Below are 23,704 nucleotides of genomic sequence, written 5' to 3' on the forward strand. Positions count from 1 at the left end.
CAACCTACCCCCAAACGACAACAAACATCCATAACCCAGTGAAGGAGATTAAAAAAAAACTATGAACCCTGCCTTTTGGAAATGGAAATCTCTCTTAACATTACTTCATGCTGATCAGGGAACTAGTTTCTTATGGGGGGAGGCAAGGAATTGGGGAAATGGTGAAGTCTTAAGAAAGCTCACTGTAACATTTGCTGTCCAATCTCTATGTGCTGTGAAAATGCATGCTTAAATGAAGTCCTGAATAGAACATTCTTAGCTAGGCATTTGGAATTCAGTTTGGATGCAGAGTTTTGAGGAAACAGCTATTGAGGCAGTCTGTGAGGGAGGATAACCTGGAATACTTGTCTTCTGGTGAGTCTAAAATTCTGAATATAAATCAATATCTATCATATCTCATCTTTATCAACTTAAAACATCTAACTAGACCTAAAAACATCTTAACTCCTAAACAACTAAGCTTAAATCATAGTCATATTAATTACTAATCTATTTGTATCGCAAGACTATACATCCTAGGTGTAACAGATAAATATAATTCTATAGAAAGACAAGGTAAAATAGTTAGGTAAGGTCTTCAAAACCCTCAGAGACATACAGAATATAGCTTTTAAAGATGTTTTTATTATTTCAAAGATTCACTGACAATGAGACAGGCTAACTCCTGGCAACACCCAGTCTACCTCAAACAAGATAATGAGCATCAAAGAACCTCCTTATGGAAATTGCTTCAAATGTGGCAAATAAGCTACAGGGCAAAATGTCTACATTTCTACCACAGACAGAATTCTGCCTAAAAAAGGGCAAGCTTAGATGAAGGCAGAGTCAAAAGCCAAACTACCAAGACAGGGTAGCAAGTCCTCAATAGTTCCTGCCTCATAAATATGTCTGTCAGATATATTGGGCCAGAAGACTGAAGATGGTCCTCCAATGTTATGGAGAATTTTGGGTGACTGTTTAGGCAGCAAACTGTCTCTGTCATCTTCTCATTTGAGAAGCTTTTAACTTGCACTCCCTGTATACTCAGGTAATTAATTTTATTCCTTCTTCAGTCTCTGTTGGCGTTGAAGACCAGATCGTTTAGTTTTACAATTACATCAACTCTTACAGATTTAGAAAAGAAGTTTAAACTATAGTAACCCTTTGAATTTACTTAAAATATTTGAAATAACCGTGTTTTTAATACCAAGGAATAAAATTATCCTTTTTATTTAAGAAAAAAACTTCAGTCTTTATAACTTAGTTTGGACTGAGTGATCAAGCTGTCTGATAAACCAAGCTGCCTCTCCTTATAAAGAAAAACCCTCTTGTTCAAATCTAATGTTTATCAATTTTGATGTTCTCTATACTCTTTCTTCTCCTATGGGAAAAAAGTCAAAACCGCTTCCCCAAGGTAACACATATTCCTGTGGTCATTACATCCTTAAAATAGACAGGATGCTTTAATTTAGCAGTTTTGTAAAGTTTATTTATTCACTTTACATCCCTATCACAGCCCACTCCCTCCTCTCCTCCCAGTCCGGCTCTCTAATGCTCTTTCTCCTTTCCACTGTGTCTAAAAATATTCTACTGCCCCAAGCCTACCTTCCCCTTTCTTTGAGGATTCAGTCTCTTTGAGCCCCCATGGTTCTGGGTTAGCTGACTGTTAGTCTTCTTGTAAAATTCTTGTCCCCTCTGGGTCCCTCTACTCTTCTCTCAATTCTTCCACAAGCCTCTCCAAGCTCCAATTAATGTTTGACGGTGGGTCTCTGCATCTGTTTCGATCTGCTGTTGGGAGTATGTTGGAGGACAGTTAGGCTAGTCTCCTGCCTGCAAGCATAACAGAGTATTGGTAATAGTGTAAGGAGTTGGCTTTCTTCCAGGAAGTGGGTCTCAAGTTGGGCTAGTCATTGTATGGCCCTTCCCTCAATCTCTGCTCCATTTTTATCCCTGTATACCTTGTTGGCAGGGTTATTTTGGATGAAAGGTTTTGTGTGAGGGTTGGTGTCTTGCTCCCTCTGCTGGAAGTCCTGCCTGGCTATATGAGGTAGCCATTTCAGTCTTCATATCCCTCACTGCTAGGAAATCTCAGCTAGAGTCAACCCAGTATGCTCTTAGGTGTCTAACCCACTGTGGGTCCTCAGCTCCTTTCAGAGATGTCCCTCATTGATTTCCATTCTCTCTCCCAGCACTTCCTTTTCTCACCCCTGCTCTCCCTAGTCCTGATACCTAACCTCAAGCCCTTACTACTCCCTCTTTCACTTACTTGGTTAGAGTTACACCCACAAATTTTATATTGATTTTGGTTATTGAAAAAGGTGTTTCCCAAATTTCTTTCTCAGCCATTTAGCATTTATATAAAGAAGTGCTGCTGATTCTTATTTCTTTTTTCTTTCCTTTTTTTAAAAATTTTGTATCCAGCCTCTTTGCTGAAGGTGTTTATCAGCACTAGGAGTTGTCTGGAAGAATTTTGTGGATCACTTATGTATAATGTCATATTATCTGAGAATAGGGATATTTTCACTCCTTCCTTTCTAATTTGTATACACTTGATCTCTCTTAGTTTTCTTATGTCTCTAGCTAGAACTTCAAGTACTATATTAAATAGATACAAAGAATGTTGGCAGTCTTGTCTTGTCCCTGATTTTCGTGGAAATACTTTGAGTTTCTCTTCATTTAATTTGATGTTGGTTATTGGCTTGCTGTATATAGCCTTTATTATGTTTAGGTATGGGCTTTGTATCCCTGACCTCTACAAAGCTTTTATCATGAGGGCCTGTTAGATTTTATCAACTGCTTTTTCCACATGGCATGAAAAGATATGTGATTTCTTTTCTATCAGTTTCTTTATATGGTGAATTTTGCTGATGAATTTTCATATGTTGATCCATCCCTCCATCCCCTGAGATGAAGCCTATTTACTCATGATAGAGGATGTTTTAATGAGTTCTTGTATTTGGTTTGTAAGTATTTTATTGACTATTTTTGGTCTGAAATTCTCATTCTTGGTTGAATTGTTCTGTGGTATAGGGCTCAGGGTGACTGTTACTTCACAGAATGAGTATCTCTATTTTTTCTTTTTCTGTTTTGATTTTGTGGAATAGTTTGAGGAATATTGATATTAACTTTTCTTTGAAAGTCTTTTAGAGTTCTGTGCTAAAATCATCTGACCCTGGACTCATTTGGATTGAGAGATTTGTAATGACTGATTCTCTTTCCTTTGGAGTTATAGGAATAACCCCTGTTAAAGTTGTTTGTCTGATCTTGATTTAACTTTGGTAAGTGGAATCTATCAAAAAAAAAAAAACCATTCATTTTATTTAGATTTTCCAGTTTTGTGTAATAGAGGCTTCTGAAGTAAAATCTAATGATTCTTTGGATTTTCTTAGTGTCTGTTTTTATTGTCTTCTTTTTAATTTATTATTTTATTAATTTTGATGTTATGTCTCTGCCTTTCAGTTAATTTGACTAGATGTTCATCTACCTTGTTAATTTTCTCTAAGAACCAGCTTTTAGTTTCATTTACTCTTTGTATTGTTCTTTGTTCTTAAGTTATTGATTTCTGCCCTGAGTTTGGCTAATTCTTGCTTTCTATTCCTCTGTGGTGTTTTTGCCTCTCTTTGTTCTGGAGCTTTCACATGTGCTATCAGGTTGCTAGTATGAGAACTTTCCAGTTTCTTTGTGAAAGCTCTTAGTGCTATGAAATTTCCTCTTAGCACCACTATCACTGTGTCATACAAGTTCAGGAATATTTTGCCTTCATTTTCATTGAATTCTAGGAAGCCTTTAAATTCTTTATTTCTTCCCTGATCCAGTGGTCAATGACTAGAGAGTTGTTCAGTATCCATGAGTTTGTAGGCTTTCTGGTTTTTTTTTTTTTTTCTGTTATTGTTGAGGTCAAGCTTTAATCCATCCTGGTCTGATAAGATGCAAGATGTTATTTCAATCTTCTTGTATCTGTTGAGGTATGCTTTGTGATCTTATATGGTCAACTTTGGAGAAGTTCCATCAGGTGCTGAGAATAAGGTATATCTTTTTATGTTCAGGTGAAATGTTCTGTAGAAATCTATTCAGTGTTTTGATTCATAATATAGGCTAATTTCATTATTTCTCTGTTTGGATTCTGTCTTATTGACCTGTCCATTGATGAGAGGTGTGGTTAAGTTTCCCGTTATTAATGTGAGGGGTTCAATGTGTGATTTAAGCTCTATTAATGTTTCTTTTACAAATGTGGGTGCCCTTGTATTTGGAGCATATATATTTAGAATTTAGAGATCATCATGGTGGATTTTTTCTTTGATGTATATGAAGTGTACTTCCCCATCTCTTTTGATTACTTTTGGTTGAAAGTCTGTCTTATTACATATTAGAATGGATACTACAGCTTCATTCTTGAGTCTGTTTGCTTGAAAAAAAACCTTTTTCCAGACCTTTCCTCTGAGGTAATGTCTATCTTTGATGCTCAGGCATTTTTCTTGTATGCAACAAAATAATGTATCCTCTTTTTACATGTACTCTGTTAGCCTGTGTCATTTTATTGGGGAGTTGAGTCCACTGATATTAAAAGATACTAATGATCAATAATTGATGATTCCTATAATTTCATGTTAGTCGTGGTAGTGTGCATATGTATGTGTGAATCCTTTCTTTTAGTTTTGCTTGTGTGAAATTATTTATTTCCTGTGTTTTCTTTAGTGTAGTCACCATCCTTCTCTTGGCATTTTCCTTCTAGCATTCTCTGTAGGACTGGGTTTGTGGAAATATATTGTTTAATTTGGTTTTGTCCTGGAATATCTTGTTTCCTCCATCTATAGTTATTGAAAGTTTTGCTGGCTATAATAGTTTGGACTGGACTTTGTTATTTCTTAAGGGCTGTATGATATCTTCCTGTAGCAGTAAGGAGACCTGCCTTGAGTGGGGACAAGGCCCACCTGGCAACACTCATGCAGAGAAGGGGCCTTCATTTAAAATCAGCCTGAGACCTACCTGGACATGCCTGGACATGCCCTGAGATTGATTGTCTAGAGTCTGGTGACAGCTTGATGGGAACCATAGAAGAGGAGCCTGTGTCATTGATTCTGTACCAGCTCACTCTGCATGCAAACATTCTGGGCACGGGTCCCAGCAACATCGTACCAGACTCTTCTAGCTTTTTGAGTCTCTGATGCATTTCTCATAGGTCTGCCTTTATGTTTCTTTGCCCTTTTCCCTTGAGGCTTTTAATATTCTTTCACTGTTCTGTACATTTAGTGTTTTGATTATTATGTGGCAGGAGGATTTTCTTGTTTAGTCCAATCTATTTGGTGTTCTGTAAGCTTCTTGTACATTTATAGACATCTCTTTCTTTAGGTCAGGAACTTTTTCTGTGATTTTGTTGACAATGTTTTCTGGGATTTGAGCTGGGAATGTTATGCTTCTTCTATTCCTATTATTGTTAGATTTGGTCTTTTCATAATGTCCCAAATTTCCTCAATGTTTTGTTCTTGATTTAGCATTTTCTTTGACCAAAGTATCAATGTCTTCTATCATATCTTTTATGACTAAGATTCTCTCTTCCACCTCTTATATCCTGCTGATGATGCTTGTGTCTGTAATTTCTGTTCATATTCCTATGTTTTCCTTCTCCAGAATTGCCTTAGTTCATACTTTGTTTATTGCTTCTATTTCCATTTAGGCAATGAATAGTTTTAGTCATTTAATTCTATTTGTTTGCGTTTTCCTGTGTTTCTTTAAAGAGCTTCTTAATTTCTTTCACCTGTTTGATTTTATTGTATTTCTTTGAGAGATTTATTAAGTTCCTCTTTAAAGGCCCTTATCATCTTATTATTATTAGGCTTAAAGTCATGTTCTTCAGGTGTGCATGGATATCCCAGACTTGCCTTAGTAGGATATCTTGGTTCTGGTGGTACCATATTGCTCTGCTAGTCCCATTTGGCTACTGGCCTCTGGTAATCTCTGATGGTTGCCAGCCTCTGGTAATCTCTGATGGCTGGCAATCTCTGGGATTTCAGGTAGAGCTAGGGCCTGGAAAATGCCACACACAGAGAGCATGTCATAGATCCCACTACTGCTGGGTTTGCCTGGAGGAACCCAGCAAGCAAGGGATAGGGGAGTGGTCTCACTTAGTACTCCCTGATGGCTGCTGTCTCTGAGATTTTAGATAGAGCTGAGGCCTGCTTTATTATTCAGTTGTCTCTCTGCAGCTGTTGTGTCATGCTTATGGACAACCTAGACAGTCTTTGACCTTCACAGACCAGCTGAACAGCCTGGAAGGGTCTCAGACAAACTGTGCCACCTAAAAAGAGCATTATTCAACCTGTTGAGCACTCTACAAGCTCAGTAGTGTGCTCCATGTTGCCAGATTTCGTGATCTGCCATCCGTGCTAGAGTGGGCATTGGGGATGCATGTGTGTTTGAATCATTTCTGCTCCTACAAAGAGCCTTCCACCCATATTCCTGTAACCAATTCAAATAAAATTCACTTGTTCACCATGTTGAAATTTGGTGGGAGGCAAGCTTTGGTCTATTGTTAATTCCCTATCTGGGGTGAGTAAACACTATATATGTATATATATTCAGGAATGAATACCATTACATGAAAAAAATTTTCATAAACTGAATTACAATTCAAAATAAATAAAAAGTAAGAATAAAATTTGAGAAAACTAAATGTTATTATACTGTTACTGCAATTTACTTTCCACATTTTTATAAAAATGGAAGAACAAGAAGCTTTCTAGTCATAAAAGGCAAATGTGATGACTAATACCTTTACTCCCAGATTTTAAAGGGTGGGGACAAGGGGAATGAGAACTTGTAGTCTCTGAAAAATAGGGATATCCAGTCCAGTGTCAGATACATATAGTCAGATTATTTTCTACAAAAGTTAAATCAATAATAAAAAAATGAGTAAATGTATAAGGTTCAGATACTGGATAGATAAATACCAAATACAATGTTGCGTTGTGATTCCCATGCACAATGACATGCAGCTTGCTATTCTTCAGCTGAACCTCCAAGATTATATGTATTTTATCATTCAAGGTTTTTTTCCTATATTTTTAAAGTTTTGTGACAGAACTCAGGAACCTCATTATGCAAAATAAGCCCACCTTTACTGCTAAACCATACCTCTATCTCTGAAGTTTTAAATATTCTTTAATTAGCACCCAGAATTTTCTTGCTGTTAAAGCAATCTAATCTGTATATTACAAGATCTGTGTTTAAAATATATATAGTGCAATTCCCCATAAAATATTAATCAAAGTTTCTTATGTATTTTATAGCACTGTCTTCTAGAAATATTTTCTTTCTAAATGGTATGCACATGCTTATCAATACATCTTCAAGCAATTGTCAGAGCCAAAAGACCAAGGAAAGAAATCTATCCTTTCTATTAGTAGTACTTCTCACTAAATCAATTTTAGTGATAAACCAAACATTTTCATGCTATCAATATTTTCCTCTTCTTTATAACCTCATACATGAAAATACATTTTATTAAAAAATTTCCAAACTATTGAATGGTGATTTGTTTATATCACAGTTATATTAAAACTTGAAAGGAGAGAAATGTGTAATATGTCAAGGAAATTATAAAGGCAGTGCACAGCTCTAGCGAATTCCCAACTGACCTCAGTCTTTAAACTGCCCTAATTCAACTAACAATGTTCATATTCTGGAATTTATTTTATGGTGACAGTCTCCCATGCAAGTGCTAAGCAAGCCTGATTGTCTGATTTTGATTAGCCTCCAAGATCAGATATCAGATGTACTTAGAATGATAGGGCATAGGCAAAATGTCTTCCTGATAGGCGACATGACCTGCATGGATGTAACCACAGAAGCCGCAAAGCAGAAATGAACTATGGGAATAGGGGTGATAAGGAGCTCTTAAGAGGTAGATAGTAGAATACAGGTATTATGAAAGGGAAAATGGGAAAATATAGATTGGGGAGAAGGTTTTAAGAGTGAACAGAGGGGTGTATTATACATGGAGAAGGAGAAATAACTAAATTACATTATAATGCTTGAAAATATGATAAAACAAATTATTGTATAAGTTTACTTAAATTTCATAAGTTTTGTGTGTGTGTGTGTGTGTGTGTGTGTGCCTTTGCACACATGTATGTTAAATGAAGTTATATCAACTGTTTATTCCTTCAGACACAATACATTTTGGACACAGATTTTGGAGGAATCAGCTGGAATTGACCTGGAAGCCTCCTCTCTAAGGACTAGTTTCTTTTCTTTTTAAAATTGTTTGGTTGGTTTTTTGGCTTCTCAAGACAGGATTTCACTGTGTATCCCTGGCTGTCCTGGAACTTGCTCTATAGATCAGGTTGACCTCAATCTCAGAGTGCTGTCTCCTTTCTCTCCTGAGTGCTGTAATTAAAGGTGCGTATCAACACTGCTTGGCTGAGACTCTGCTGTACGAAGAAGCTTCTTTGATGAGGGGAGAAAGCTAGACTTATTTCTGGCCAATTTTTATTCAAATCAGGACAGAAACCAACAGCTATCTTGTTGGACTTAATGCCTGCTCAATAGGCAATACCTGGTACTGTAAACCTAGCCAATCACTTATGGTTAAAGTGGTCATAAACCTCAGAGGAGAACTTGCTGCAGCCATTTTCTTAAACTAATATAATTTCAAACTGTGTTCTAAATATTTATCCATATATATATATATATATATATATATATATATATATAGTGAAATATAGTTCTAACCAAAGAAAGTTTTTTTTTAACCAAGCAGATTGAGAAAAATAGAATAAGTGTTCATGAGCACTCAGCCCTACCTGATACATCTACAAAACACTCCCTACCTAAGGCTCAGTGAAAATCATGACGATGGGACAAAAAGAGTGAAAGACCCAAAAGGCCAAAAAGTCTTCTGTAAGACTATCTTTCAGACATGACAGGGAAAGTACACTCATGTATTCTCAATAAGATGGCAACCTAAACAAACCCTGCATAATGATCCCACCAATCAACATGTTAATGTGGGCAGAAAAACATTTACAAGGAACCACCCAGAGACAATGAGATTCTTTCAAAAAGTGGCTTCTGAAACATGGATAATCAGTATCCACCAGATGTGAGCTCATTATAAGCTCTCTGCTCCAAAATGGCTAGTCCTAAACACAGACACTTATAAGCAACAGTGAATGAACCCAATAAGTTTTTATGTACCTATCAAAAAATTGAATTTAAAAATCCCTTGATCTTTTGCTTCTCTATTTAAGCCATGTAATGTCCAATTTTCTTGAAACTTTATCGCACACATAAGAGTCTTTGCTATCACAGGTCCTACAATGGTCTTGACCAGGTACTATGCATGCATATATATACACATATGCATTATTCATACATACATACATACATACATACATGTGTAAAATAGCTACTAGCTTAGTGTTTTTATGGGACTCAAGACTCTTAGAAAGAGCGGGTCTCTGAGTCTTGTGTTTGTTCTTGTATCTCTTATCCTCCTTTGGCTTGACATGTCGAACCCATGTATATGATGATTTTTGCTTCATCTTATTATATTTTATTTTGTCATGTTTGCATCTCTTAGAATACTGTTCTTTTTTAATGAAAGACAGAAATGGAGTGAATCTGGGGGTGGGAAAGGGGGTGTGGAAGAACTGGGAGGAGTAATAGGAGAGGAAATTATAGTTAGGATATATTGTATGGGCAAATAATGTATTTTCAATAAGAGAAAAGGATGACTCTGTTATCAACACAAAACCTGACTGCTTCTGACTTCAGAAAAAATTCACTGCTATCTCTCACCTAGAACACACAAGCTGTACACACCAACCCATGTGCTCAGTGAGAGAAACCTTCTACATACATGCCAGGTGACATACTACCCCTTATTTGCCTCCAGCCTTATATCTGCAATTTTCTTAAATTCCCAAGGCACAAACACAATTACATGCCTAACTTTTTGTTTGTTTGTTTGTTTATACATCCCTAACTATATTTTGAATTGGCAAAGATAAAGGAACTTAATTTCTTTTATCATTAGTTACCAAATTCTTTATTTTATTTGGAGGAGGAGGAGGAGGAGGAGGAGGAGGAGGAGGAGGAGGAGGAGGAGGAGGAAGAATCAAACAAAACAACAGCAAACCCACATACTCAATGGAAGGTAGTCTAATTCCCAGTGGCTGGCCCTTTAAGAAAAATGAGTCCTTCCTCACCAGCATCCCTGCCAGCAGCCATCAGTTGTGAAGAGCTATACTTCAGTATACTTACCACAATTTTAAGGGTTTTCTTTGATGTCTTTCTGTCTAACCTGTTATTTTTTTTTGTGGGGTTTGTAGGATAGTAGTTTACACAGAAGCCTTTTATGTCCTTTCTCAACTGTCAGTCTTCAGTCATTATCCCATCACAAAAGTAGCTTCCTTGCACTTTACAATCAGTGGGAACATGGATCATAGACTTTCACATGGCTTCTGGTGACAGCACGGATCACAGACATCTACATGGCCCTTATCTGCTGCATAAGCCCTCAGCAACAGCACAGACCAAAGATATCAGCATGGTCCTTGGTGACAGCACATCCCACAGACACCAACCTGGCCTCAGGTGGCAGTATGGAACACTCACACCAATAAGGTCCTCTGGAGGCAGCATCAACATGGATATCAACATGGCCTTAGGCTGCATCCTAGACTATTTTGATACCTTTTGAGGTAACTCAGGCATTTGTCATCCACAAGGCTCCTGTTACTTTAAGAATACTGACATCCACATGATCTTTGGACTTCAACATGGCCTAGAGTAGAAAACCATGGATATCAAGTGGTCCCCAGAGGCAGCACGGACCAAAGAGGTCTTTTGAGTAGAACCAAGCCAGAAAACTAACGGCTATCTCAGATACCCTGTTGTTTTTACGAAACAGGGAGTTGTTCAGCTTGACAATGTGTTGGGGTGAGGGGTGGAGGGATTCTCAGTCTTCCCAAGGTCCAGGCTCCTTTATATCATTCTATAGGGCCTACTCAGAAAAGACAAGCACTCTTCCACATAATATATTTATTTTGCCCAAACAGTTTTACATGCAAATATTCATTGCAATGTCATTGGTTTGGTTCATGGCTTCTAGTTTCTCAAGCACCATAAATACTGAACCATTATTGAGGCTCTTGTTGGATATCCTGCTGTGGCACAGAGACAGGGTGATGCTGCAGCAGAGAAAGGTGTCCAAAACTAGGTTCTGTACAAGCTCTTGGCTGCCGCACATTTTCCTGGCCTCCATGTCTGCCCCATGAGTCTCATCAAGCTCTACTTTTGTGCCTGTAGGCTATTTGCAGGGATGTTGCTCTGGACTCTCTGTCTTCCAGCAGGTCAAGCAGTATGGGCTACAGTCTTAGCAGCTCCATGTCGGGCCTAGGGCTGGCCCAATTAAGCAATGACCTGTTTCTGCAAGACCTCCAGGCCACTGCACATCTCCCTGTTGTGGGTGCCAACAATCCCATGGCTTATCAGGCACAACTTTTATGCTTGCTGCCTGCTGGCTAAGACATGGGAGCAAAGGGTAAAAATTTGTCATTCTCCATTGAGTGTGTGGCTTTCTTCCTCCATCTTTCCTTTCAATTTCATGAGTCCACCTTTTAGAAACATCTTCCCACAAGACCCGTCCCCTTTTTCCCTTAGTTGTTCTGGAGCTAATGTGGACTCTGCAGACTCCTTTTCTGCCACCATGTCACCCTTGGAGCCTCCATGGGTCCCTTAAGACTCCTCAGAGCCTCTTATTCCTGTATTTCTTCTGTTTGTGCCTTTATCATAGTTTCCTACTTGACACATGAACTATATTACATATTGATCTATAGGCAACATGAAATTGGAACTTACAGGGAACAAACAATAATATTCAGTATTCAGGAATTATTAATATACAAGTTTTAAGGATATCTAAATCCTGGGGATGAACAAAGTACTCAATTATGCTGTTCTTAGAGATTTTCAAATTTATGATTCACACTTAGAATAGAAGAACAGTAGAAGTTCTTATTATTGAACAATAGGAATCACAGTGGCCATGGCTTGAAATCTCTTGTTCACTAACTGACTATCTGTCTTAGCTCAATCTCTATATAGCTACTCTATACAGCAGTACCTCTACTCTACAAATCAAATGAACCATGTGTACTTGAGTCCTTCTCAAAGTGTGTGTGTGTGTGTGTGTGTGTGTGTGTGTGTGTGTGTGTGTGTAAAAACCAAAATTGAAGGTGTATTTTGAGAATGTGACTAAGTGTTATATACATTTTCCAGTTCTATATATATTTTTTGCTTATATGTAAAAACTCCAGCATTTACAAGTGCATGCATTGAAAAGCATAAGGCAAATCTAAACTCAGATTGCAGCATAGAATGTGCAACTCCTTTTTTAAAAGGTATGTACTTTATTTTGTAACTCATTAAAAAGAAAAAATTCTTTCTAAAATAGTGTTAGCACTGATTGTCATAAAGAGTATCGTTTTATATGTGTTGTTTATAACACATATACTTCTTTTATCCATTATCATAAGCAATGTTGTATAATTTAAGTGGTGTATGTTTCTTCCTTGGCTATCACAGGACTATTGAAATAAATTTAAGAATGGTCAAAAAACAAAACAAAACAAAAGCAAAACAAAACAAAACAAAACAAAAAGACTCTTTGGAGCTCGATTGGGGGAGCTGATAGCCAGCTGCCATCTTTATTTTTCCCAATCTTTATTTAATTTTTTAAAAGTCTTTGTTCAGCAGAAAATTTTCTTAACTCTCTCAAGACTCTGTTTTATATCTTTAGGCTCCTTCATAATTTCTTTGAACATTAAGGTTGGTGAGCTGGGATAACAGGATAACATTTTTAACAGCCATTGTATGAATATTACTTTAGTCATGTCGCTACACAAAAGCTTCAAGTTTAAGTCTGTAGGACTCATATCTGTTATGAGTATAGTTTCAAGTTTGTGTATTTTATAAGGTAGGTGCTGTTCCTGAGAATAATGGAGAAAATTTCAATCCTAATGGCACATTATATTTAATTAAATTTGGTATTACATTAACCCAAGTCACTTGTAATATTGTCATAAATCTCAACACATTTGTTGTTTTATCATGCTAGCAGTTATTTTACACCATTATGAGGTTGGAGATACCTGAGTCTGGTGTAAAATTTCTGATACAGTAAATGTTTGTAGTTTTCCTGAAGGGCTTTGGTTTGGTTTTTTTTTTTTTTTTCCAATTTAATTGGCCCAATGTGATTTTTGTTGTTGTTGTTCTCTGGTTTTTGTTTTGTTTTATGTTTGAGCAAATAGTTATGCTGTATTTTTGGAGAAAGAAAAGGGATTCTCTCAAGGTTTGCTAAAAAGAGTGAGAAGTAAAGAAGTATCTGTGATCATCCCAGGAACAATAGCAACAGCCTTCACAAGACCCACCAACGAATAGAGTATTTAATGTCCCCAAGAAGCTTCTTGTTCTCCATAAATTGATTTCTGGAAAGGACACATTGTCAGAAACTGGTTTGTCAGAATTCTACATCTTGATAGAGCCATGTCTTCAAATAGCAGGGGCTGTGGTGCTTACAGTGCAGAATCCGTGTCTCATTTTCCGTACATATTCTGCATCCATTTGTGAGTAGAACTAGATAAGGCACCCTTAACTAACAGCTTCATTTCCTATACTTTTCTAATCACACCGATTTTTTCAAATCTTTTGGTATGTCTCACTCATCTATATCTATTTTCTTAGCCCTAAGAAAGCAAAGTGTGCTAAGGGATAAATAAGCTTTACTTGACTCTCATCAATGAGTCACCCAATCTCGATTTAAAAAAAATATTTCTTTATGGACTTCAATTCTTATTTAACCCTTCCTTCTCAGAAGTAGCTTCCATAGATCTTTGAACTGGAGTTCAAAAGTAGAACGGTAGCTGAAGGTGATTCATTAGTGAGACTCAGAAATGACTGAGATTGGTATCATAAGGCCACATGTCTAAGTCAGAGTTGCTACTGCTGTGATGAAGTGCCATCATGGTAAGAGGCATGACATTACCGACCAGCCACCAGAATCTACTTTCAGAGTAGCACAGGGTGGTGAGAAAAACGAGCTATAAAATCATTATGAGACAGACAATATAAAGTTATGGCTAAGCTCTTTTAAAACCAATTTCTTAGAAAATAGTGATACAACTTACGTTGTTGTTAAGGAGGGAAGTCATAGTATATTGTTAAATGTTTCTAAAATATATTAGTTTATAATAACCAAGGTAGTAAAGCATATTGATTTTGTGGCCAATAGGAGGACTCTGTGCTGGAACCCACATGATGGAAGGCGAGAACAGAATGCTGCATTTTGTTTGCTGACAGCCACACAGGCATGATGACACTTGGAGACCAAACATGTGTGTGCACAGATTCGCATGTGTTCATGTGAACACACACACACAGACACACACACACACACACACATACACACACACACACACAAAGTATATATGAAAACATTAAAACAACATTAATTTCTATTTATTTTAAACATGAACAGTTTAAACCTCATGGATTGCTAAAACTTAAAACTTTAGGGCATTCTGAACTCCCTTGTTGATCTAACTCTGAACCTCAAGCAAAGGAGCACTCTCTCGTCACCCACAGGTCACTGGTGTGGATTTGGAGCTCTGTTTTTGGCAGCTATCCCAGAGCTATGAATTTATGTGTGATGGAATGGCCCTTTACTTGTTGCTGCTTTTTTTTTGGGGGGGGGAGTTGGGGGGTAGTCAGGGTCCATGAACTGGTAATTGAGGTTGACTTTGAAGTACTGTACCCCTTCCCCCCTCCCAAGTTCTAGAATTAAAGGCATATACAACAACATGTGGCTCTGATACTGGTCTTTATTATGAGTTATGAAAAAATTCAAATTCTTCCTGGTAAAAGACTCATTAATTGGTTTTCTACTGAAAAAGGAAATTATATTTTGTCTTCATCAATGAGCACAATTTCAGGTGTACATAAATCCAGGTATAAATATGACTTGAGAGTTAATCTTTGATAAACAGATTATGATTTGCTTTTGAACAATTTCTTGCTATATAGCCCTGAGTAGCATCAAATTCCTGATCATCCTACCTCTGATTGATAGAACTTTAGGCATATACTACGATGACCAGCAACAGAATATTCTATAAAAGAAATCATATCAAAAGAACAAATTTCAAATGTGGACAATAAAGACAAGATAAAATCAAACTGCATATATTTCAGGTTCGTTTGTCAGAGTGAAAATGAAACAAACACATAAGATCAGCGAAGTCAAAAGCAGCTACTGCTGGTTTGTGTTAGTGTCTCTTGACTGCATCTTGAGCCTTTTAATTTGCACAGGATTAGGATCGGAACATATGCCTTTCAGCAGATGTACTCCACATGTTTCGGGGAGTGTATTTTGTACTTTTATTTGAATCCTACTATAACCCTGCCTGTAAAGAAATAATAGCAACTAGAAAATATACACCAGACAAACAGTCACATCTGTGGGAATAATATACATCAACATAAAAACTGCTAGTGTTTTGTGAACACCTGAAGCAACACTAAGAAATTAATAACTATTCTCTCTATGAGACACCCTCTCCTCCTGGACAGGAGAGAGAAGGCTGTGTGTCCTCCCTGGAAGACAGTGCCTAGCCACTACCATCACAGCTGTGTTCTTAAGGACAGTTTCAAAACAAGCAGAATCCAGTGCTATTCTAAACTCTCTTCTTTAAAAAAGCAGTATTTTGATTTTTAAAATTTGCTTATGAGGTAATAGGATTCCATTATGGATTTCCATAGACATTTTGTTTTGGTTGACAACACTCACCCATCCTCCACACTGCCCCAAAGCCCTTCACTTTCTGTTTCCAGCAACACCTTCCAGATCCCTTCCCTGCTGTGCTCTTTAACTTTCAGTATTTTCCCCTTTACTTCCCTCTATTGTTTTCTTTTGTTTTCAGGCACATGGGCCACTCTCTAATAACCTAAGCCTCTTGTTATGTGAAGAGGGAAGAACTGAGTTCCTAAGAGCTCCTGTCAGCTGTAAAATGCCCATTGTTTTTTGCATTCATTTAAATTTCCTTTTAGGGATATGTTAAAGTACCCAGAGTGATTGCTATTTGAGCTAAGTTTTAATTTGATACTTTTTACAGTGACCTAAAACTTTACATGTTATACACACACATAGCTAAATTTATTTGATATACACTTATATACCTAAATACACAAGACCAGTCTGGAAAATAGTACTTGTATATACGAATATATGACCATTTCATTTTGGATTATCAGTTGGTGTGCTCTTCCCTGGGGAAGACTATGTCTCTCACTTGGAACATTCCTTTGTTTCCATAACATTCTTTGTGTGGAGTTGAGACCTCTAGGTCTTTTATCAGTACACTTCACATGTCTATTGATGCTATTCTTGTTCAGCAGGTGAGGTTTCATAATAATTTGATGATATCTATGACTTAGTTTTAATTTAGCCTATCTTATTGGTTCTGAATTATTATTTTTAAATACTTTTATCGCATCAGGACTGAGTGTGTTCTTTTCCCCTGTGGCCTGGCGGGTGGTGAGGGAGTTCCCTTTTTCTGAGACATAGGGAAGGGGGGAGGGGGAAGAAGGGTGGGACTGGGAAGAGAGGGGGGAGAGGGCTATGATTGGGCTGCAAACTGAATAAATAAACTAGTTAATTTTTAAAGACTTTCATTGAATGTAGTTATTTACTTGTATGTGTGCATATGGAAGCACATGTCAGAGCTGAGGTGCTGAGGTTCAGAGATCAACTTGATGAAGTTGGTTCTCTTGTTCTACCACTGTGTCCCAAGGATTGGACTCAGGCTGTCAGACTTGGCAGTAAGGGCCTTCACATACTGAAACAACTCACATGTTCAAATTATTTTTATATTTTAGTATATATATTATTTTTATTTTATTATTTATTATAATTTATTCCCATTACATCCTGATTGTTATCCCCTTACTCTTCTTCTTCACGGTTCTCACACTCAGTCTTTCTTCTGCCCTATTCCCCTCCCCTACACCTGACATGGGTGGGAAGGGAGCACAGCCCATCACATCTCATCAGGATAGCCTGCATCCCCTTCCTCTGTCTGCCTTTAAGGCCTTCCTGCCAAGGGACAGTGATCAAATTGTGGGCACCAGAGTTCATGTCAGAGGTTTTACAGCAGTTCCCTCTCCCTCCCTCCCACATGAAGAATCAGTTGTCCATTGGCTACATCTGAACAGGGGATTTAGGTTCTCCTCATGCATTGACCTTGGTTGGTGCATCAGTATGTGTACAAGCCCCTTCGTGTCCAGATCCACAGCCCTGATGGTCTTCCTGTGGTGTTCCTGACCCTGTATGGTCCTTCCAGCCCCTGACTCTTCCATCCAACTCTCAGTGCTTTGCCCAGAGCCCAGCATTGAACCCCAAATATAGGGACACAAATCATTTTTAAAGGAGCATTTTAAGGTTAAAAAAAAAAAAGACGGTTTAAATCAATCTACTAATAAAAAGTATAATAAAAAGATAAAGTTATCTATACAAAACATTAAAATTCTGCTTTCAAAATATGCTTAGAATGTTTAAATTTCATGGTTTTGAATCCTTATCCATGATAAGATGCTGTTATAATTTTAGAAGGTATTTGTTACTTTATGTTTTCAAAATTAAATGTGAAGTCATTTTATGTATCCTAGAATCTGTTGATTTCTGTATAAGAAACGAATACCAATGGTGTAGTTTTTGTCCTGAGAATAAAGATTAAGGTGCACATAAACAGGTCATGGACCCTTGACAAAGATATCAGTAAACAAAATTTTATATAATAAAAGCACTGATAATAGCAAAGGAAGTCAGAGAACAAACAATGGATTCACTAGATGTTCTGAAATTGGAAAATAAAAAGAATTACAAGCTAAGTAATCAGGAGGCATTGCAGAGTTGGGAATTGGAAGAAGTTAATCTCAAGCACCAATCCAAAGGATAACAGGTTCATTTGCCAAACCCCAGCATGCATCAGAGTCCCAGGGAAACTCTCAGAAGGCAATGCCCTGCCAGGTCTCATGTTTCACTTATAATGAAATGTATAGAAGCAAGCACACTGACAGACAATGTTAATAGATTTGACAAATTGAGCTTTAAAGGAAAATTGAGTGTCTATGATGTATATATTTCAGCTCCTTAACTTTTACTGATAAGTTTGCACGGCAATAATGTGTTATAGAATGGCATCTTTCTAGAGGTAGTGAGATGTGGAAGAATAGAGACTATAAAGGAAGTGGACTAAAAGTCTCATGCACTAGCCAACTTTATTCAGAGCCTCAGAAAATTTATAGTCTGAGGATAAGGAAAGATCGCATGATCAAAGTTCTCATGAGTTCATTACAACCACAAGGACAAACTGCATATGTAGAAACATGTTTTTCCATAGAGGGATAAAAGATGGTTTAAACATTTAATTGAATGTGAACAACAAGCCGTAAATGAGTAATCTGAAGTAAACTCATTCACATCCTCCACCTGGAAAGAGCATAGAAACACATTCTTGAAAACAATTCTGTGCTTTGAAGAAACTGAGGTAACTCATTTTCTTGCACTGTTCTCATAAGCATGAAGAATTGTCCTTACATGAACCCATACTTGTACCATTTTTGACAGTGACAAAAATGCCCATGGCCCACTCAGAAATTCTCATGACTATGTAGCCACAGGTTATTCATTAAAAAAAAAATACCATCGGATAGTATGAATTTTTATAGATGAATGTATTCTCCACTAGGGATTTATGAGAAATTTTATATAATTTCAGGCAAGAAACTTTCATTACAAACCAAAATCATTAAATTCTTTAGGCTTCTATTTTAGCAGCATTCATCATTAGTGATGTCTATGTGTTTTTGACCCTGGATCAATCTTAATTAAGATGAGGTTAATCCACTCACCTCTCTCTAAAAAGGGGAAAATATCTTACTTCTTTAATGAACATCTTATCAACAGGAACATTCCAATTTTCCATATTTATGTTATAAAATTGTATAGTTCTCATCAAACCTTAAAGTAACATTACTTTTGCATATATTCATTATTTTCAAATATCAATATAAATGAAAAAAACCCTTAAAAACCCAGGAAAACACAATTAAGCTGGAAATGAGTAAAATAGTTTAATACCTGAAAATGGAAGTAGAAGTAATAAATAAAACACAGAGGTAATCCTGAAGAGCAAAATCCTAGGGTAGATACCACTTACCAGTGTTAAATCAAGAGCAGGTAAACAATCTAAATAGACCTGTAACCCCTAAGAAAATAGAAGCCAAGAGTAAAAGTTTCCCAAGTGACAAAAAGCCCAGAATTCTACTAGACCTTCAAAGAACAGTTAAACAATAGTCTTCAAATTAGTCCAAAAAAAAAAAAAAAAGGAACATTGTTAAATTCATTCTTTGAAGCCACAGTCATGCTGATACCGAAGCAACACAAAGACCCACCAAAAAAGATAATTTCAGACCAATTTCCCTTATGAACATTGATGCAAAAATATGCAAGAAAATATTCACAAACTGAACCCAAAACACATCAAGAACATCAGCTATCATGTTCAAGTCAGCTTTGTTCCAGGGATGCAAGGATGGTTCAACCTACAAAAATCTACCAATGTAATTTACCATATAACCAAAGTTGAAAGGAAAACACACACACACACACACACACACACACACACACACACACACACACACACACGATCATCTCATTACATTCTGAAAAAGCCTTTGACAAAAATCCAATAATCTTTCGTGATGAAAGTCTTGGAAAGTTCAGGGATACAAACCTCATACATAAACATAGTAAGACAATAGCCAACATCAAATTAAATGGAGAGAAACTTAAAGCAATCACACTAAAATTAGGGATAAGACAAAGCTGCCCAGTTTATCTGTATTTCTTCCATATAGTACATGAAGTTCTACCTAGAGGAATAAGACAACTCGTGGAGATCAAGGGGATACAAATTTGAAGAAAGAAAGTAAAAATATTGTTATTTGCTGGTGATGTGGTAGTATATGTAAACAACCTCCAAAATTCTACCAGGAACTACTATAGCTCATAGACATGTTCAGCAAACTGGCAAGGTACAAGACTAACTCAAAAATAATAAGTATCCCCCTATATACAAAGCACAGGCAACCAACACCCTTCATAATAGGCACAAACAATACAAAAGAACTTCTAGATCAAAACTCTCAACATAAAACCAGATACACTGAAGCTGATAGAAGAGAAAGTGGGGTATAAGCTTGAAAGCATTGACACAGTAGATAACTTGCTAAACATTACAGACACTAAGATTTAAAAAATTAATAAATGGGACCTCATGAAACTGAAAAACATCTGTAAGGTAAAGTATACAGTTAATAGGAAAAAACAGCAGCCTACAGAATGGGAAAAGGTTTTCACTAAATCTACATCTGACAGAGAGTTAATATCCATATATAAAAAGAACTCAAGAAACTAGACATCAACAAACCAAATAATCCAATTAAAAAGCAGGATATAGATATAAATAGACAATTCTCAACAGAGGAATTTCAAATTGCCAAGAAACTCTTAAGCAAATGTTCAAGATATTTATCCCATTAGGGAAATACAAGTCAAAACTCCTTTGAGATTTCATCTTACACCTGTCAGAATGGCTAATATTAAAAACAGAAGTGGCAGCTCAGGCTGGTGAAGAAGGGGAACTCCCCTTAATTGCTGGTGGGAATGCAAAATTCTACAGTGACTTTGGAAGTCAATATGGTGATTTCTCAGAAAATTGGGCATCAATTTCCCTTAAGATTTATCTGTACCACTACTGGGTATAAACCCAAAGGACACTCCATCATATCACTAGAATGCTTACTTAACTATGTTAATAGCTGCATTATTCATAATAGCCAGAAACTGGTAAAAATCTAAATGCCCCTCAACTGAGCAATGGATAAATAAAATGTAGTACATTTACACAGTGGAGCATTACACAGCTGTCAAAAATGACATCATGAAAATTTCAGGTAAGTGGATAGAACTAGAAAAAATCATCCCAAGTGAAGTAATTTAGACACAGAAAGGCAAACATAGTATGCATTCACTTATTAAGTGGGTATTAGCAGTTAAGTAAGAGATAATCATGCAACAATCCTCAGATCCAGAGATGTTAATAACAAGGAGGACATGGATCTTTCCAGGAAGGGGAAAAAGAATAGATTTTGTGGGCGAACAGAGGCATCAGGAGGGAAATGGAGGAATACTGGGACAATACTGGGAGGGAAAACTGGGATTAGAGGTATATCTGGGGAGATGTAAAAAATCTAGTGCAATAGAAACTACTAGAAATATAAGTGGATGACCATAGGCAAGACTCCTTGTAATGGGGGGTAAAAGCTATCCTCAGTAAACAGGCAATGCTTTCAGTACAGGATTGGGACAGCAACCCATCCACAAATTCTTCCACCTACAATGTGTCCTGTCTACAAGATGTGCTGAGAAAAATGTGGGCCAGAACTTCTGTGTATGGCCAACCAATAACTTATCCAACTTGAAATTCATGCCACGAGCAGGAGTTTGTGTCTGACATGCTCTGGAGGGCAAGGAACCAGGGGTGGACACCCCAGAGACCTTTAATGGAACAAAACAACACTAGAAAAAAGTCAATGAAATGATTCCTAATAGTATTCATAGATAAGAGGCTAGCACAATCATCATCAGAGAGGCTTCATCCAGCAACTGATTAGAGCAGATGCAGAAAACCACAGTCAAATGCTAGGCAGAACTTAGTGAATCCTGCAGAAGAGCTATATAGGAAGGATTGACATAGCAGCTAGATGGGTCAAGGACACCACAAACAAATCTACATACTCAACTAAACAGGCCTCATAGGGGCTCATAGAGGGGTCTGACCTAGGTCATGTGCATGTATGTTATAGGTGTGCGTAGCTTGAATATGTTGTTGTACTACTAACAGTGGGAGCAGGGTTTGTATCTGGCTCTTTTGCTTGCTTTTGGACCCTTTTCTTCTACTTGATTGCCTTGTCCAGCTTTAATATGAGGGACCATGCCTAGTCTTACCGCAAATTGATATGCCATGTTTAGTTGATATCTCTGGGAGGTCTGCCCTTTTCTGATAGAAAATGGAGAAGGAAGGAATATGGGGGAGAGTAGAGGAGGGAGGAGGAGAAGGAGGGAGAAGAGACTGAGGTCAGGATGTAATATATGAGAAAAGAATAAAAATACAATAAAAAATAAACACAGATGTTTAACAAACAAACAAAATGTTTAATTTTGTGAAACATTGGTAAATTTTAAGCTTTGAATTATACCTAGTAACAAAATGATACCTATTACTAATATCCACCCCAGAATAGTAAGTAATGCAAGAACTCTATTGATCTGAGGCATTAGCATTTATAATAAGTTTTAATAAAAATGCCAGCTACCTAAACTCAATGAATTTGTGTACTATTTTGTTTTATTTCATTATTTTTTACACCTCTAACCCAATTGTCTGACTTAGAAATCATTATGTATCATTATTTCTGATACATGAATAGATAATTCTGACAGTCTTGAATATTACTACTGTGAGATACCTACTATTATAATTATACCAATACAACTCTTTTCCTTAAATATTGCTTCAGATAATTCCCATTGATAACATATACAAGTGCAATTTGTATTTCAGTCTTTTCACTATTCTCTTGGTAAATGAGTAATATCTTAATTGGAAAAAGATGAATAAAATATGATGAGTCACACTATTCTAAGTTTGAAAGAATTATTTGCCACTTGCAAAACTCCTGGATTCTGTGTACATGAATTTAAAGAATTATATTAAGGTATAGAAAAATAAGATTGCACTATTATCAATTCCTGAACAGCTGTATTTTAACCAGAGCATGAGTTTCTTTGGCTGTGATTCCAGCTTGAAAGGCTCATCCATCTACTGAACTGCAATATTGGCACTGAATGTCATGCATGTATACTCAACCATGTGTATTTGGTTTTATAACATCAAAGTATTAACACTCATGCTCTGGTTAAAATATACAAATAAAAACAAGCTGAAATAAAATATATAATTCAAGGGTCATGTAAGTTTCACATAAAATATAAATACATATCAAAATTATCTATAATTATCATATCTAATATAAATCAAATACAGAATACTACAAAAAGTTATAAAAACATTCAAATGTATTGTAGCAAACATACAATTAAAATGTTTAAAAAATAAAATGTTTTAGGGTTCTCTTATGATTACTAGCAAAATATCAAAACATCAATGTATTATTAGAAAATAATTTAACATAATGTTTAAAGTGAAGCATTATTTTTAGAAAAGAAAAGTTTTTTTTCTTAGGCACATTAAGGTTACCATGGTATTGCCTAAGCATCTTTTTGAGGAGCTTTTCCCTCTAGATGATGAGAAATCTCTTTACAGCTCTGCAGCATAATGTTGCTAAATTTAGTGTGAGTGCCTCTCAGGCCCGATCTCCCTGCTCAGCACTCTTACAGCTTCTGCCTTGTAAGTGGCTAGCAGCATAAGCATGTGCCATTGCACATCGATTCAGGGTACATGTACAACAGGGGAAGAATTCACATGCAACTTCCAATGCATTTAAAGAGGATTTTCCTGCTGGCTTTGACTGTTGAGAACTG

The sequence above is a fragment of the Acomys minous genome (genome assembly GCF_964271855.1).
Source record: "Acomys minous genome assembly, chromosome: 1".
In the NCBI taxonomy this organism is placed as follows: domain Eukaryota; kingdom Metazoa; phylum Chordata; class Mammalia; order Rodentia; family Muridae; genus Acomys; species Acomys minous.